Here is an 18,465-nt window from a genome sequence, read left to right on the forward strand (position 1 = left end):
TTCTTTTCCACCCTGCACGGAGCTTTTTATTGATGACAACTGTAATTAAAAGCTGAGATGCTCATGAAATACTAATCATCCCCAAACCTGTACCTGCGCCTCTTGCTGTCTGGTGAAGGGATGGGGTCCCTGTGGGTCCCCAGAGCAGCCCAGAGAGAGGTCTGGCTGCTGCCTGAGGACAGTGACAGGCTCTTGGGCACAAGGCTGGGGAAATTCAGTGGTTTGGGAGCCAGCAGGCTCTGTCCTTTCTACACTAACCCTTACGTGTGATTTTTGGCCTCGGTGGGTCTCAGGTTCCCTGTCTGTAAAACTGAGTGAAATTTTCCTTCCCTGTGCTGAGGCTACAGTGGCTCCTCCAGCCCTACCTGGGTTTTATTCCCCTCTCCGTAGAAGTCTTTAAAGGCGCTTGCCCACTTCAGCTAATGGGCGGCATGCTCAGCGAGCAGGAACACGGCTTTTCCTATTAAACCACAGGAGCCCAAAGGCAGCTCTCCACCCCCCTGTTACTCCCCTGTAATTCCTCCTCCCTGTTTCCCTCTCTGCCCTCCCGGATGATGCTCACCTCCATCATTCCTGTGCTGCTGCTGCAGCTCCAAGCGAATGATGCAGCAGGGCTGGGAACACACCCAGTGTGAGCGAGGGGGTGCTCAGCCCCGTGCTCCTGCGCCCCAAAATCACCCTTGTGAGCTTGGCAGCGGGGATCTGAGCAATGTCCCTGGAGTTCAGCCCCACAAGAGCTGCTCTGAAAGTGGGTGGGAGCGTGGCTGAGCCAGCTGCCAGCTCTCTGGGCAAGCTCTGAGTCCAGGCTATGTGGATCTGGGGCACTTGCAGATGTTCTGAGCAAATCTTTAATGCTCACATCTGGGCTTTGGACCTTGAAGGCTGTCCTGGTGAAGCGATCACCAGCCTGGTTAGAGGGAGGCAATCATGGGCTCCAGGGGCGCAAGGGGGCTGCTGGAGAAGGTGCCTGTGGCTGATTCCCTAAACCCTTGAACGTGAGGATTTATGAGAGAAAGACTGCCAGAACAAGAGCCTAGCAGGGTGAATGGAGCTGCTCTAATGGATATTAAGTGATTTGCGAGCCTGCTGCTTGCAAACACAGCTGTAAATAGAATAAGAGGAGGGGGGAGCAGATGAAAAGAGGCTCAGGCTCTTTAGCGGAGCGGTGTGAAAAATGGGGAAAGGTTCCTGTGCAGGGCTCGAGCAGCGAGAGAAACAAAAGCCCCAGCATCTATTTTCATATCTTTTATGTCTTCCTTGCACTTAATCTTGTTTAGCTCTGCAATTAAATTTTAAGACGCATAAGAGTGTTCGCTTACACACTTGGATTCTTCGCAGATTGAATTATTTAATAGAGTGTGGAGCGGCTCCATGATCTCGGAGCTATGGCACCAAAGGCAGCCAAGCAGAAAATTAATAAACACTGCCTGCCGTCTCCGCGCCTCCCGCTCCCCTCTCCATCCTCCCTCTCCAGCTCGCTCTCCCCCTGCCAGCCGCCCCCTCTCTGCTCCCTTCCCCAGCCTTTCCGCTGGGGTTTCCTCCTTCCCTCCCTCTGCTGCCTCCTCGCTTGGTTTTGCCGTTCGTGCTCCTGCTCAGGCAGGCTGCCTTGGGCTTGGTGGTGGCTCCATGCACCCCGTCTGTGTGGGAGCTGAATTCCTGCACACGTGCTCAGCTGTGGCTTCATTCATGCTGGGGAAACCTGTCTGCTGCGAGGAATGGGGTCGGGTTGGGACTGGCCTGTGCCATTCTGCAATTGCATTCCTTGGCCCGGAATAAATTACGTTTCAAATGCTGTCGGATTTCTCTCTCTCCTTCTTCTTTGCTCCCCAGCCACCAGTGTTATTCTTCACTCCCCTCCTTTCTTTTTCAGTAACCTTTCCAGGCAACAAATTGCAGGGGGCAATTACGCTGTGTGCTAAAGAGAGCATTAAGCCAGCCACAATTTCTGTAGAGGATGTTGCACAGCAAACAGCAATACAAAAGCAGTCTATGAAATTCATCAAATTGCCTGTTGGATAAAGGCATACATTTACAATGCACTTGGAGCCCTTACAAATTATCTGAAGAGAAATCGGTTTGTTATTCCTTTTGCTCTTTAAGTTCCCCTTTTTATGGAGAACCAAATGAAAAGCTTTGAGAATTGCTGCTGAAGAAGGAGCCTGGCCTTTCCTTCCTGGGAGGCGCTGGTGGTTTTCCTCCATCAATTTCTGGCAGGGATGAGCGTTGGTTTTCCTGCTCTCAAAGCCATCGGCCTTTTCCACAGAGCCTTCCCTCCCTGCTGCTGCCCTTTGCGCTGCTCGTGGGGAAGCTGTCGGACACTGATGTGGTATTTGTGGGGCAAGCCGAGGCCCCAGACAGTTAAACTGCATGTGCCCATGGGCAGAGCGGTCCCCTAGGGCCCAGCATCCTCCAGAACCTTTGCCTCCTCCTCCTCAGCTGCCTCCCTAAAAGAACAGCCGTCCTTCTCAAAGACCAAAGGGGAAAACTTCCCACTGGCTTGAATGGAGATTGGCTCATTCTTCTCAGAGTATTTTTTTTTTTTCCTTTTTCCAAAAGCTGCTTTCCGCCCTCCTCCCTGAAGCTTTTGGTAGCAGGGAGGGTTTGGAGCTGCAAGGTCAGGCAGTGATGCTTGCCCAGCTCCGCTGCAGGATGGAAATAAGTCTTGTGCAATTGAAATTCTGGAGGGAATAACAGGGACACAGCAGAGAAGCAGCTAAAACACCTCTCTAATTGCTAATCAATAACCTAAAGAAATGTTGCCCTGGCTGAAACCTGCTCCCAGGGAAAAAATAAAAAAATAAAAATCCACATGATTTGTTCCGTGATTGGAATGAGATTTTATTTGTCTAGCTTCTGAGGCTTTTTTCTCCAGTTCTTCTGTTTTTCTTGTTTTCCCACCCCCATTATGCTCAGGTTTTATGAAGTTATCACCCGCTCATCAGTTCAAAACCTCTCTGAGAAACTTTTGGCTCCGCAGACAGACCAACACTAATCTTCTGTGTAATTGAATCATCATTGTGGGTATTATTTGGCTGCTTCGAAACAGTTCTGTTTCTCGAGTAATGCTTTTATTAGCTTTTGCTGCCGTTGTGTGTGTTTTTTTTTTCTTTTTTTTTTTTTCACTCGTAGTAATATTATTTCCTTGCTTTCAAATGCTGTCTACAGCATGGCTCTTTATTGACGTGTTATGAGGATTTCTGTCTGGAAAAAAAAAAAAATCTGACAGGCACGTGGAGCTGTAAATCCCCTGCTGCCTGAGTCTCTCCAACAATGAACAATTAAGAGACACGACCACGGGGAATTTGCTTGCACGTGTCTGTCCCCAGTCTGTTAAGCCACAAGTTTGCAGCTCAGTGATACGATCGCCATTCCAGAGGCATTGGATGAGCTTTCCTTCGTTATTTGGTGATGGGAAGGCACGGTGCTGCTCCCAGCATGGACAGAGGTGCAGGCTCTCCAAAACCTTCCCCAAAATCCAGCTCTGTCCCAAAGCAGGGGTTGTCGAGCTGTGTGGCACCAGCACCACTACTCCTCAGGTACTGCTTGATGTATCAGGTATTGCTTCTAATTCCAGGGCTTGCTTCTGGTCAGAAGAAACCCCAGGCTTGGACGTGCATGGACACACAAATGGTTCGTGGCAGCTTGGGGAGAAAAGTGAGGAAGGGGCTGGGGGGCTTGGGCTGAGCCACTGGGGCCATAGGAGGGATTTGCTGGATCCTGCAATTGCCTGAATTCATTTCAATTATTGGCAGTGCTTTTCTACAGAACTAAATAAAGTAAAATAAATAAGGAAAGCAGAAGGCAATATAAAGCAGTTAGAGAGGATCAGTGGTGAATTGAATAATTCATTCAGGAGAGAAAAGGAGCTATTTGCAATGTCAGTCTTATCTTGATTGTATTTATAGACAGGAACTTTTGACAAGGAAATTACCTGTAAATTCTTCTTTTATTTTTTTTTCTTCCTCCATCCCAGAAAATAACCGCCAGGAAGGCTTACTGCATTTTTTTTTTTTTCTTTTTTCCCTGAGGCAGTTTGATGGATTTCTGTAAAGAACACAAAATCTTGTGACCTCACCCTGAGCCCTGGGGAAGCTGCTGCTTTGATAGAAAACAAGGCAGTGGTGGATGGAAGCTCAGGAGGAAAGCAGACAGAAATGTTCCTTGGTGTCTCCAAAAAGGGATGGAGGCCACGCATTCGTGTTTTGTAAGCTGTGCTGGCCCATGGTTGGAGCAAAAGCTGGAGGCTTCCCTGGTTCCCTGTTTGCTGGTAGCTGGAACCAAGATGCTGCTCTGAGTTTCTGCCTCTCAACAGTGAAGATTTTGGGCTGGTCCTTTGCAATGGGAGTTTTGCAGCAGTACCTGCAGCTCCAGAGAAGGTTTGGGGACAAAGAGCAGCAGCAGGAGGACAGCCGGGCAGGCTGACCACCTCTGCAAGTGTGGCCTCTCCTCCTGCAGTGCTCCTCCTGGCCAGAAGTGTCATTTTATTTCAGATGATTTATTTAGACTGAAAGACAGCTTAAGAAAAAAGTACTCCTACCCATCCCCTGCTTTCCCCCCCCAGAATACAGCCCTGGGGTGACCTCGCAGAAATCCAGCCCCAGGCAAACTCTGCCCATGCAGAAGCTCTGCTCCTGCCTCCAAAGAGACATCGTTGTAATTTGTTTTCCAAGTAATGTTGGGGAAACGCGTGTTGTTTGCCGAACCTCCCATTTGCATTGAAGGGAAGTTATAATTTGAGTGAAGCATGAAATACTCACAGCGAACTTCTTGTCTCCGCGAGCGCACTGGAGCTCAGCCTCGTGTATAATTGAGTTGTTGTAATGAAGTCTGGGTTTGGTTCTTCAAGAAGGAATTTGTTTAGAAAAGAGACTCTCGACTTAATTTAGATTTCATGCTATTTCCTGGCCATTGCTGTCAGTGCTGTAGGTCTTGTGGGCCAATTTGTCCCTGGGGTAATTCCATGGAGGTTGAGCGATGCTGGGCTGGGATGTGGCTCTCCGAGGAGATTTAATAAAGCATCAAGTGGTCCCTCTGAGGTACTTGCAGTGCTACAGATGATCCGAGCAGCGCCAGCACCAGCCACAAGTAGCAGTAAGCTGTGGTCTGGCCCTGCAAAGAGCTTGCACCTTGCTGATGCTGCTGCAACCATCGTACGGTGACAGCCTCGGGGCCCCCAGGGAAATCAGAACCTGGGGGTGCATGCAAGCTGGCAGGAGAGAGCACTGCCTGAGGGAGGGAGGGCTGGGAAAGCGTGGGGTTACCCCTGCTGTGCTAAAATTGAGGCGTACAGAAGAAACAGAGGGATGGAAGGCACCACCCAGGGTCAGCGCACCACTGTCCAAAGCGTCAGGCTTTATTGCCCTGCTGCTTTTCTGAGAAAGTCTTCCTCCTGCAGAGCTGGGGGTGAATGCTTTAGGGCTCCATAACCCATCAGCATCTCTGAGCAAATGTAAGAGCAAGAAGCAAACAAAACCCCTTTCCTTCATTTGTGCATTTTGGTTTTAAACATTACGTTTCCAGGGATAAACGTTGGCAGCACTTGAAATAAGATGTATTAATTAATGAACTAAGCACTTAATTTAGGCTTAATAGGATAATCCTTCGCTGCATGTTACATAAATAGTAATTGAATATGAAGAATGCATTGAGTGAGAATTAACAGCTGCGGGAGAGATGCATTTTATTGCGTTCTTGTTAAATGCGTGGCCCCAGCCTGGGTCTCTGGTGTAGCAGAAAAGCTGGATTCAAAGGCTCTGAAAGTCAATGCAGAAACTGCTCTGAAATGGGTCTGCAGAGCAGGATGAGGAATTCAGGACTGGGCTTTTTGTTCTTTACTGACCCGCTGCCTGACCCGAAGCTGAACTGAACAGGAGGGACCTCCTTGCATTGACCTCCAGAGCAGCTGGATCATTCAGCAGGTGGAATCCAGCCCTCGTCCTAAATGCAGCTCTAGGAGAAATACAATTGCTAGTGCGGGGGACTGACAGGTCTGGGGGCAAGGGGCTGCTTTATTCATTACCCAGGCAGCGTGGAGCATTCCCTGTCTGCTGCTGGATGATAGCAGGGCCTCCTGGCCAGCTGCAGGACCATGGCAGGGAGGGCCAGGCAGGGAGATGCGAGGTGCTCATCCTGGAGAAGGGGGGAGTTAAAAAAAAAAAAAAAAAAAAAGTTTGAAAAAGAGGACTTTAAACCCAGTTTAAACCCACTTGGAGTCCTTTGCCCCTGCAGTGAGCCATGAGGCTCTCAGCTTTTCCAGGTCTGAAAGGCATTAGACCAAACCAGGGGTGGGTTACTGAGCATCAGCAATGGGCAGGATGGGACCTTGGCATTAAAGCTCTCCCTGGGTTCTGTGTCCCCCTGTGGCCAGGACACCCTGGGCTGCCCTCATACCCCCTGACAGCAGCAGCAGCAAGTAACGTGGTTCTGCATCCTGGCTCGGTCTCTGAGGCAATCTGCCACCTTTATTTTATTCCGAGATTTATTTGTTGCTACTCAGTCAATTACATTATTGCAAAGTGTGAGTGATAAAACCCTTAAATTACTTATAGCTCATCCTTGTTTAAGGGAATAATTAGTGTGTTTCTAAACAAGGAGCAATTCTTCTCAATGGGAAATTTAGACTTTAAGGATATTTCCCCTGTAACTTATGTTACATAAATAATTTATCACTGATTACACAAGTACTTTATTCTGTCTAGCCCTAAAAAATTCTCTCCTCCCCACGTGAAGCTGCTGGCTTGCCTTGGTGCTGAGGGTCACTGCACACTGGAGGTGCTGCAGATTTGCCCAGGGCTGTTCCAGCGATCCGTGGCAGGGCAGGGCAGTAACATCGTGTCCCCTAAATTCTGCTATAGAGCGGATGGAGCAGCAAACCCTGAGATTTTCCTGCTGGCTTCGTCCCTGTGCTGTGACCCACCTGCAGTATCTGTGCCAGCTCCAGGGAAACGCAGAGTGCCCATTCCCTCAGCTAAATCCTAGCCTGGCACCCTCAGTAGAATTTGAGAGTTGATCTGAGTTTTGCCAGCTCTTATTTTACTCATTTTTTTTCCCCTGGCCAGAAAAACTGCCTCACAACTCAGCTGTTTTCCCGTGTCACTTAAGTCCATACAGGTGATTTATGCAGCTGGTGGGAGGGAGGCTATTTAGCTATTGTTTTAAAAGCGGGTGTGAGGGAAGGATGGAGGGGAAGCAGCAGGGGAATGGGGGAGGTATTTCATTTGTGCCTCAGATCCTGCTACCTAGGAGAGGCTGGGTGACAGGTAGGGAGAGCTGTTCCCGTCCTCCTCCTGGGCTGGGAGGAGCTGGAGCCTGCCAGCACATCTGGTGGCAGAAGTTTGGAGCCTCTTTGTGCCACCAGGGGATGACGCTCAGCTGGCACAGGGGCTTTGTGCTCGGGGAGGGCTGGGGGAGGAGGAAGGTGACAGCCCCACAGCCTGAGCAGGGGGAGCCTCTGCCCTGACTCGGTGCTGCTGTGCTAGCTGGAAGCACACAGCAGCTTTCTCCCCTGTGAGGCAGCGAGCAGTGGTTTCCAGTGCAACCCAATTCTCCTTCTATGCTAATTAAATAGGACAGGAACACGGACCTGGCTCCTCTGAATAAGAAATCAACTGGAAGGTGGCTCCTTTCCCGAGCCCTGCTGCTTCAGCAACCAGAGGGGGGGAGACAGAGGGGGAGGAGAATATCCCTGGATTAAATTTAATGAAAATAAATATATCAGCTCTGCTAGCAGCAGACGGGGCCCTGTTTAGGGAACAGCAAGTCCAGCTCGTTCTTCAGGAGCTGTAACTTTTGTGCTGGCTCAGAGCCACTTGGTGGCTTTGCACAAAGTGTTTCTGGAGGTACGGGGAAGATGCCTGGGAGGTAGGTGAGACAGCCTGGGAGACAATGATAGATGAAGTAATGCTTCACAAAGCTGGCATATGCTCGACGACGAGCCTATTATGCTGGATGCTAAATAGCAAATGGTGATTAAACGTTGGTGGTGCGGAAGGAAGGGGGCGGAGGATGGTGTGTGTGACCTCTCAGACAGCTCCTGAGGGTTTTGCTCAGCAAAGCTTCCTACAGAGTTACTTTTAGGTATGGGGGCTTCACAGGGTCGGTGTGTTCCTTGGTTTTATTATATGCTTATTTTTGAACAGCCAGAACAAAATTTGGGGTATTTCTATAAACAGTCAAAAGCAAGAAAATTTTTCTCCTATGGGGCTCTCCCAGGTTTGGTTTCTTCTGGGTCCCATTGCATGTCTGGCACAGGTTCCTGTCCATGCTGGGGAGACCAGATTGCATCTGCCTTCGTTCTCTGGTCACTGCCTCTACAAAACATGATCGCTGAGTGTCTCGGAGCCTCTTGCCACATGCGATAGAAATCAGCCCACAGCTTCTTGGAGTCCCTGAGGAGACAGGGACCCGACAGATGGGCAGACGGAGAAAAGAGCAGTAATTGCATTACGTTCTGTTTCCTTGGGAAATCACGCTGAAAAAGGCGAGCGAGCACCTCAGAAGCAGAGGAGGCTGGGCTGGGATGAGGGAAGAGGTACAGCGTGCTGTTGGGGACTGGAGCTGTAAGCAGGGCTGGGACTGGAATTTTGCAGCAAGGAGTGAAGCACACTCAGCTCCTGGGGCTGTCCCTTCCTCGCATCGTTAATTAGAGGTTTGCTCATGTCCTATAGCGATCTGCTGGGCTTTGTTTGCTTAGCTGAGCCCCCCAGAGCTCTGGGCTGTTTACGTGCAGAGATTTGATTTCAGGTCCATCTCTAAGCCTCACCATGTCTCGTGGTGACATTTCCCTTGCTAAATATCAGAACAGGGACGTCTGAAAGCCAGAGTGAGGAAGGACAGAGTGAGAGATGTGGGATGAAGGACAGGAAAGGCTGGAGGAGGGGATTAGGGCAACAGTAATAGGAAGTGAAAGGAAAACCAAGTCCAAATCAGGCCCTGTGGAGGAGTAAGTATCAGGGTGGTTGGGTGGCCAGGGAAGGCTTCTGCGGAGGCTGTGGGATCATTCAAAGCAATTAAATGCTTTCCTGGGGGGAGCAGCTTACATGTAAGAAGGAGCCTGTTTGGACCTTCTCCAGTTCCTGCTGTCTTTAATAATCTTCCAGCAACTTGAGTCAGCTGGTGGCTAAAGGCAACAGCCAGGAATTTGTAGAGCAGTTGGGCCAAGGAGCAAAGTTGAGGGGTTGCAGGTGGCTTGGCTCTGCAGGGGCAGGGTGCTCTGGAAAGATGCACAGGAGCTCCCCTGTGCGACTCTGCCTTGGGCTTGGAGTACCCCAAAACCCTGAGCCTGCAGGGTCCTGATGAAGAGGAATATGATGGGTTTGGGGCTCCTCCACTGCTCTGCAGCAGTTCCTGCTCCCACAGGTGATAGCTGTGGGTTTTCCTCTCCCCCTGCCCCAATGGGAAGAGGGGCCTGGATGCACCATGCAGCTCTGGCAGTGTAATTGGGGGAGATGGGCACTGGGAGCCTCTGAGAGCATCGTGACGGGATGCTGGAGGATTCCAGGAAGATGGAAGTCCAGTGGCTGTGAGGTTGGAGATGAGGTTACTGCTTGTGCCTGTGCAATGCTGGCTGCATTAGATGTTCACCATGTTCCCCATGGCTTTGGTGATCTGTGCAGGACTGAGCTGTCCTGGTCTGTGGGCTTCTTGAAGAGTGAACTGGGATCTTCTGTGTGCTCAGGGCTTTGCAATGCACCCCTAAATCACCAAAGTTTGGTGAACCAAACCCAAGGTCCTGCTCCTGAAGGTTTTGTTGGCTGCAGACTTAGCTCTGCAATGACAGGTGAGTGTCTTGGCTTTTCTATGGCATCTGTCCAGGTCACTTTTTTTTTCCCATAGAGGAAAAAAAATCTTAAAGGATCTTAGGAGATGTGAAAACAATAATTATTCACTTCAAAATAGCAGTTCTGGGACACCTGATCTCCACATCTCATTACAAGATGAGGCTCTGGCAGACTGACACCTTTCACAACACAGAGCTCCGAGGGAGGCAGTCGGGCTGGGAAGCACGTCACGAGGCGTGGTGGCACTGTCCTCAGTGTCACCCTGCTGGGGCTGTGCCCGTCCAGCTCCTCCAGACAGCCTGGGCTGCACACCCCATCCCAAAATGCCAGGGTAGTGGCATGAAGTGCCCGCGCTGTCAGCAGCCTGGAGGCTCAGGATGTCGATGTGAGCGGCTGTCGAGCAGCCAGAGACGTGCAGGAGGCAGCCGGCTTGAAGTGCAATTTGCATTTTAATAAAGAAAGTTGTATTTTTTCAGTAATTTGCATTTAAATCAACTGTGTTTCATAACTGAGCATCCCTCTTAAAGGGGCACTCTGAGCTTTACCTAACTCAGGGAAGGTTAGGGGAGGCTTTTACATACCCTGCTCCAACAAGGAGCGGATAGTGTCACTTCTTTGCCCACAGGTGGTGCCTGCTGCCCCTTCATCTGTGAGTTTGAGCCCACTGGAGCATCCCAGAGCCCTCTGCAGTGTCAATGGCACCCGAGCAGCCCTGGTGTGAGCAGAGTGGAGGTTGCACTAAGGAGATGAGGGGATTTGCCCAGGCACAGGACAGAGGCACCCCATTAGCAGCTGAAGTAGAAGCTGGGTAGGTGTAGGCATTCCCAGACCTGGGTGAAGATAGGAAACTGCTCTTGGTGGAGAAAAGGTAGCAGAGGAAACCAGGGCAGAGAATATAAGGAAATTATACGTTTTTTAAACTGTTTCAGATGAACTGAAGTATTGCTTTTCTGTTGTTGTTGTACAAGTTTGAAGCTTTTCTCCTTTTAACTCCTTTTTGTACTCAAACCATTCATGCTCCAGCACAAAACACGGGATCTTGAAAAGAAATGACACTTCTGAAGGCAAACAAGAAGGAGATGTTCTGTTCTGAGTGTGCTGAGAAGCTTCTCCCCCTCCAAATGTAATGAACTTTTATCGCTGTTGAGAAGTTCCTATAAAAAGACATTTTCCAATGCAAAAAAACCCACTGCATCAGGGACCTGTTTGGCTGGGTCTGCAGGTGATGGAGCTGAAATTACTCAGCGGTGCCTGTTCTGCCTCCAGAACCTGCCTACAGCATCACCTCCCATCTCCTGACAAGCCCCACCGTTACCTGGGGATGCCTGGGGGCCCCCTGTAGCATCACAAAAGCTCTCTGTTGGCTTGATTTTTTTTTTTTTTTTTAAAAAAAAAGCTTTTGTTTTGATAAAAAATGGTGAGTTTTCTATCAAAGCCACTGCTGCCTTTCATCCCTGGGGAAAACTAACCATCAGAATGGCTGTCTTTTAGCTGCAGCTGATTTAGGGGATTGGGAGCCTTTCATGGTCCTACTTTTATCTTGGGAATGGGCAGATCTCCTTGTAGGATGTGAGTGTTGGGGAGGGAGAGGTCAACGTGCTGGGAGAGGTTTGGGCTTTGTCCTGCCCACGGGAGGCTCCAACCCTTGGTACCACGAAGATGAGCACAGCACCTTTATGCTTTTCCCTTTGGAGCCAAACCTGCCTGTGAAGAGGGAGCTGGAGATGCTGCTCTACGTTCACTGAAGAGCAAGAAGCCCAGATATTAAATTTAGCATTTAGTGCTGTTCAACAGGGGGAAAGCGGAGGAAGGAAGGGCGCTGCTTCCTTCTTAAGCACCTCTGTTGGATGGCAGGGTTGGGCTGGGAGCATTGCGGGCTAAATCCCACCCTGATTAACTTCGCTGCCCTCAGCCTTACAAAACCAGTCACTTGCCAAGGATCTGCTGGGTCTGGGTGCTGGAGGTGATGGCAGTGAGGATGCAACCTGGCTGCTCCCCAGCTGCTGCTGAAGAGGGGGACACTGAGATGCCACCGTGGTGCTGCTGCTGCTCCTTTTTGTGAAGGATTGGAGAGCTGCAAAGAGGAGGTTGAGTAACAGTGGATATAATTCAGGTTGATTTCTTCCCAGACTCTTCATTTGCTGAACGTGTCACCAGCCATGTAGTATATGGGGTGTTTCGTATCAATTTTCTGCAATGCCAGGCCATAAATAAAGAAAATAAATGTTGTGCCTGTTAATCAGTCGCTGCTCACCCAAATGAGTTCCCTATACGTTTCCCTGTTCTATAATTACTTGTCACCTACTGCTAGTTTGTAACTTTTCAGGCTGTGATTCTGTTAGGTGGCTTTTTCCCTCTCTTTTGACAGGATTAATCCGTTAGTTGTCGGGTTGTTTTTTGGGTTTGTTTTTGTTTGTATTCCGGGCGGAGGAAGTTAAAAACCTATTGATTTGCAGCGGAGGTTTCTGGTGTGTTAGGAGCTGAGGGAAAACAATCTCCAATCAGGGCTGTGTTTTTAATGTCCAGAACAAGTAGTCGGTGGTACCTGGTGTTGTGCAGTTCGTGCCAACAGAGATGTTCTGCAGACATGCATTGATTTAAGCCTGCCAGCGTTGCTGAGAGGTGTCTGCGGCAGTGGTACAAGACGAGGAGCAGGTGCTGAGCAGGGTCCTTTTTCTGTCTGTTTTCTGCAGCTTTCTGATGCTCTGCAAGCTGCTGCTCGTTGCAGTGTTCAGTTGGTCAGCGTTCACCCCACAGTGCCTCTCCTCCTAGACCAGCTCTTGCATTTTGGGTCGGTTTTCTTGTTTTTCAGGTGGGGAAACTGAGGCAAGGAACCCTGCTCATGCCTGGTTGGTGACTCAGCCTCCAGGAGAGGAACCCAGGCTCCCCATCCAGCAAACCAGGGCAGGAGGTGGAGGAAACCTGCTGAGAGCAACCACTTCTGGTGAGGACAACTTTAAAATAGAGAAGCCTAACAGAGGAGAAACAGCTGTGAAAGCATAATGTAATTTTTCAGCCAGGCCCTCCAACCCTGAAAACAGAGCTAACTGCATCTTCCTTCCCCTCACGCTGAAAATAATTGTAATTTACACACCAAAGGGACAGAGCCTCTGGAACATCATGTGGCAGGGAAGTATTAACTGCAGCTGTCACGTGGAGCTGTTCCCGAGGAGAGGTTTGTTAGGTGGGGGGCTGGAGATGGTTTTTTTTTTTTTGGGAAAGAGATGGATTTTTTGGCTGAGGTGGATTTTGGGGAAGGATTACAGGGGGAATGAGCAGAAGTCAGTGGTGAATGCATCCCTCGTGCCTCCCTGGGCTGCCTGGCAGAGCTGCCTGCTGCACACGGGGATGCAGTGTGCTTTATATCCATTGAAGCCTTCCTGTATGTTCATTTGCCTGGCAGCCTCTGCTTTGAAGAAAGAATAAAAGACCTGCTTTCTAGTGCAGCAAAGGATAAAACACAATGGGGAAGTTGGTCTGCTATACGGGAGGAATAATAGGTCTATTAGGTTAACACATTTTCCGTGCACCCAGCCAAAACGTTTCATTAAAACAACGGGGCTCCTCCCTCCCCTGCTAATAAATTAACCTCTGCACAGGGGACGGATCTGCGGAAAAGATTCATTTACCGGAGCAAAGCACAAGCCTGCGCCTGCCTGAGCACCGCAGCTCACGGGGAGAGCTCAGATCCTGGCTGGAGCCCCCCAGCCTGGGACAGAGGCTTGCCCCTGAGCCTTCAGTAAATAATTTAGGGGGGATTCCTTCTTTGTTTCCCCACCTTTCCCTGCCCAAGGTCTGCTTGTGGTGTCAAGCAGTCAGCGATCTCTCCTCTTTTCCTGAGTGGAGGGGGCTGCTGCTGGCTGTGATTTCATGGCTGTGGGTATCCGGATCCAGGAGTCCCTTGGTCCATCGGGGGTCAGGAGCCAGGGGGCTGTGGAGCCCACCCGAGCCTTCCAGCCTGCCCTCCAGCCGTCCAGGGAGCCAGGACGGCATCCTTCCTCTGCTGGTTTGTAATCTTACAGGGGTTGAGGATGACAGGAGCAGATCTGGGGCCCCTGGTGAGGTTTGGAAGGACAGAGGCCAAACATCCATCTGGCTGTGAGCTCGCTGCTGTCGCCCAGCTCTCAAAGTGCCTCTGGGCCTTGGCACCTCCGAAAACAAGGCATTTTGTGAACAGCGCGTGGGCTGGGAAATTGTTGTTTGTGTTCACAGAAGCTGGAGATCAGATGCTCTGAGCCGTAAACCAGCCTCATCGCTCAGGGCAGCGCTGGCAGAGGGAGAGGGGATTGCAAAAGCATCTTCTGAAAGGGTTCAGGTAGTTTTCCCTGCTGGAGCAGCCACTGCTGCAGGCTTTTTGGTAGCTACGGCAGTTCTTCTGTGCCACTAGCAGCTTGACAAACCCAAAATGCACAAACAAACCTGAAAGGGCTGCGCTAACACCGTGGAGCTCCCTGCACACCTGCTCCAGCAGCCAGCCGCCCTGCTTTTGGGGACACAAGGGACCAAGTGCTAACAAACACAGACAAGGCTTTGCAGCCAGCAGGCTCAGTCCAGGCACTGAGGTCTTATTGCCAGTCAAGTGCAGCCTCGCATTCCTCCACAGATTATTTATCAGGATAAATAATTATATATTAGGGCCATGATGGATGCAAATGACATAATTAATAATACACGCTTCAAGAGTAATTTGCAATTTAAAGTGCTGTATAAAAGCCTGGTATTAACAATACTTATTTTTATTTATTAATTACTGGCTCTCAAAATCTCCATGGTGAATAATTTTCCATCTTTTCTTTTTTTTAAAATTTATTTCTATGGCTCTGGGGAGAGTACAGGCCACCTTGAAGTGACCTGGTCAGGAAGGGGCTGGGCTGGGACACCCAGACACAGCCTTGGCTGGGTTATGGCTCTTGGCTGGCCATTTCTGGAGACTGGTGCCCTTGGGGATTAGTGTCTGTGATCTTATTAATAGGCCTTGTTCACTTTTTTAGCTTGTACCAGTCACCTGGGAATGTTTTGCTGCTCTTTTGAGCTGTGCTTTTGGCTGATGCTTGGTGAAAGCACATTTCCAAACTAGGGAGGTGGTGCTTGTGCTGACTCCTTCAGCACGGCAAAAATGATCCGTGGGTGGGATTTACAGCCCTTGGAGTCCTGACGTCTGCCTCGCAGCAAGTGCTGTGCCCAAAAAGCAGTCTCTGCTTCCCCCTTAAGTTAATGTCTCAAATACACGGAGACCATGAATCTGGACGTCAGGCTCTGCCTTCCTGGTCTGGGAAATTCAACCCTGCCACTACCACAAGTCCCTTTGCTACCGAAAGGGACTTAATTGGTTTTCCCAGGGAGGCTGAAGGATGCTGAGCTCTGGGGCTGTGATAACAAGGTGAGAAGTGGCAGGAGTGGATGGCTTTTCCCTTAGCAAGACAGCCAGCGAGCTGTTCTGTGCTGAGCTCTCCTGGCATCCATCTACTAGCTCAGGGAAAAAGCCAGGGTGCAACTTTTTTTCCTTTTCCTCACCACTGCCCTAAAAACCCTTGGGCAGGCTTGCTATGGAGATGCATCTCTGGCCTCATTCCTGCAGCACTGAGTGCCTGAAATGAAGTTATCCTCCGCCTGCCTTCCCCTGGGCGAGGCGGGGAGCGTGTTACAGCATATTGCATCCTGCGCTTCTGCTCTCAAAAAAATCTCAGCGAATCTTCTCCTGCCTGTCAGACACCCAGCCGTCCCTGACGTGAGCCCAGCATGTGGAACGGGCCCCGTTCGGGTGCTGAGGAAGAGGGGAGGGAGGAAGGAGAGCTTGGCTCTGCTTGCAGGAGCCCCGCCACTTGCGCACCCCGTGGAGCTCGGCCCCAGGGAGGTGTGTGGCGGCTTCGCCCGCTCTCTGCTGTCAAAGTACTTCATGTAACATGCTCATCCTGACACTTTGCTGCCTGTTTCTCAAAACCCAGCAGAACCTGGTGGGCGCTCAGATGGGAGGCATATGGTACGAGTCGCTCTGCCTTCACCCAGCAAAAACAGGATCGGGAAATGGGTCGGGGAGCGTGGGAGGAGGGAAGCTTTACTGGGTGCTCCGGGAGCCGTCCTGCTGGCAGCTGCTTCGCAGCAAGCATAGCAGAAATTCAGCTGAACTGGGGGAGGTCCTGGGGGGCTGTTTGTAGGTCCGTTAATGGGGTTGTCCTGCCAGGTGAATTGGTTTGGCTGGTGGGGAGTTGCAGGTGTTTGGTGTGGGAATGCAGAGGTGCATTTGGGTGCCGGTCACTGCCACTGGTGGGGCCTGGGGGTGCCACTGGGTGCTGGTTCTTACAGGGCTGGCACCCATGGCTGAGGACTGCCTCTGCACACCCTGCCCCATGGACCAACCCCACAGGCAGCAGCTTGACCTGGCATTTGCAAGCAGAGTGCAGTACGTGCATCTCAGAGCCAAAATAAAGCCAGATCTGGGTGCTCACCGTGTCACAAAGCCCCGGGGCCTCTGCAGCAGGAGCTGTAGCTGTGGTGGTGAGGAAGCTCGGTGCCAGCTCGGCGAGGGAGCCCGGTGGGACGCGGACACCGGCAGGTCTGTGCCGAGCGCGGCGCTGCCACAGCTGCTGGCCCATCTGGCAAAGCAGCTGCCAGCGGGAGCTGGGGTTTTGCACGCAGACGGGCGGGAGGCTGGAAATAGCAAGCAGGGAGAGAGGAGGCACCTGTGGTGTGAGGCCGGTCTGGGAGCAGCGGCACAGGAGGGAAGCATCTGGACTTAATCCCGATGTGCATTGTGCCAGTCGGGCACCGGTGATGTGCAGGGGGTGAGTGGGGCTATGGGAACCCAGGAAAAGCAATGTGAAAACTCTCATGAGGCTTTGGTAGAGCGTAGTATAACTGGTTGGGATGGCTCCTTGGTTTCTCTTAGGTCTGTGCCGCAGCATGGGAGGGGGCAATCCTCTGGGCAGGGGGAAGGCAGGACCAGAAAGAGTCTCAGTGAGTGAGTGGCTTGGACCTGGAGCATATCTGCACTTGGCATAGTGGTCTGCGGGGAGCTGGCCTGCAAGAGAAGGCTGTGGAAGGCTTAATTAATGTGATGTGGGGGCACAGTCCTGCTCTGCACTGAGGTGTTTTAATGCTGCTTCTGTGTTGGTAATGGAAAAACTGTGCATCCTTGTGTTTCCAGAGCCCCAGTGCGGACATCCCTTGCAGGCAGAGATTTCCATGTGAGCAAGCTGCAGGTATCTATCTCAGTACAGGCTCTGAAGCATGCATGAAGCCTCTGGGAAACACACCACGTGCACAAGTAACATCCCCACGGCTCCTTCCCCGGGCTGCTGCAGCGCATCGGGGCGCTTGTGCCAAACCACAGCTGCGTGACAAGGACGCCCGGCTCATCTCTGCAGGGCATAAGGTGGACGTGGCGGGCAACAGGCCTGTCAAAGCACTTGGGATTAGAGCCTGTCACAGTCGGCACAGACAGGTTTTTATTTCAGGCAGCCGCCCGCCGCTCCTGCTCGCAGCGCCGGGGAGCCGGTGCTGGCACACAGCGGGGCTGTCCCTGCTCACAGCCTGGCTCCCCACGGGAGGGCACGGCCCTTCCTTGATCTCAGCCCCCTCATCCATCAGAAACCAAGCTTTACCAGCTCACATCTCACTGGGTGACTTTTTTCCTTTTCCTCTTGCCACCAGCAAATCTTAGAATCCTCCAGCATCTGAAGCACGGTGTGATTTCCCAGGCAGTGTTTGGTCTGGTTCGTGAGGTTCTGATGGAGCCTGGAGGAACAGGTTGGTCTGAGACCCACCAAGAGCTCCAAAAGTCCAGAGACCATCCTCAGCCTCTTGCAGGAGAGCGTAGAAGGTGATTCACCTCCAGCTGCTCCACAGAAGAAAAGTCTCTTTTTAAAAGCAGTCTGACTTGCCCATCCCAGCCTTTCGAAGCTATTGTGGCACCTCGGTCAGATTTCTGCAGATTTGTCATCTAGGAGCTGGGTTCTCTTGGCTGGATTCTTCTCGCAATTCGTCATCACGAGTATCATTTACCCTCTGAAGTCACGTTTTGCTTTTAATCAGTCTTTACCATTCAGGCATGCTGCAAACGGCTCCCTCGACGGCAAAGTATTATCCTTCTTAATGAGCAGGACTTGGGGGACACGGGGGAGCAGAGCAGCCCATTTCTCTTCATCACCACCAATAGATCAGAGCAAATCAGTTTTGCAACAACTTTAATAAATCGATTCAATTTGGCAAACCAAAAAAAAAAAAAAAAAGAGAGGGAGATTAAAAAGTAAGGAAGGAAATAATGTGAGATGCTTCCAGCAATTGCGGTGGATGGTAAATCTCTTCTTTATTACTGCTCTATTATTTCCAGAATCTGAAGTTTAAATAATTAAGCAGAATAAATGGTGGATGAATATTATTTTCAAGTTTTATTTATTGATTCTCAAAGGACAGATGTGCACAGAGACCCAGGCATAGAGGAAGCTAATTTCTCCAGTGGTGTAAATCAGCACAGCATCATTAACATGAATGTCATTTAAAGGAGATTTACACAAGCTGAGAATCCAGCCTCCTCATTTTGGGAGGAAAATATGGAAAGCTACGTAGGTTTTAATATTTTTTCTTTCTGTCTTCTGTGCAATTCATTTATTTTCCAGTTTAAAAGCACATCAGGTATATTTTTTGTGTAATTTAAATACATTTCTTGACAGAGCTGCTCACTCTGAAA

Source organism: Netta rufina (genome assembly GCF_964035555.1).
Source record: "Netta rufina genome assembly, chromosome: 26".
Taxonomy (NCBI): domain Eukaryota; kingdom Metazoa; phylum Chordata; class Aves; order Anseriformes; family Anatidae; genus Netta; species Netta rufina.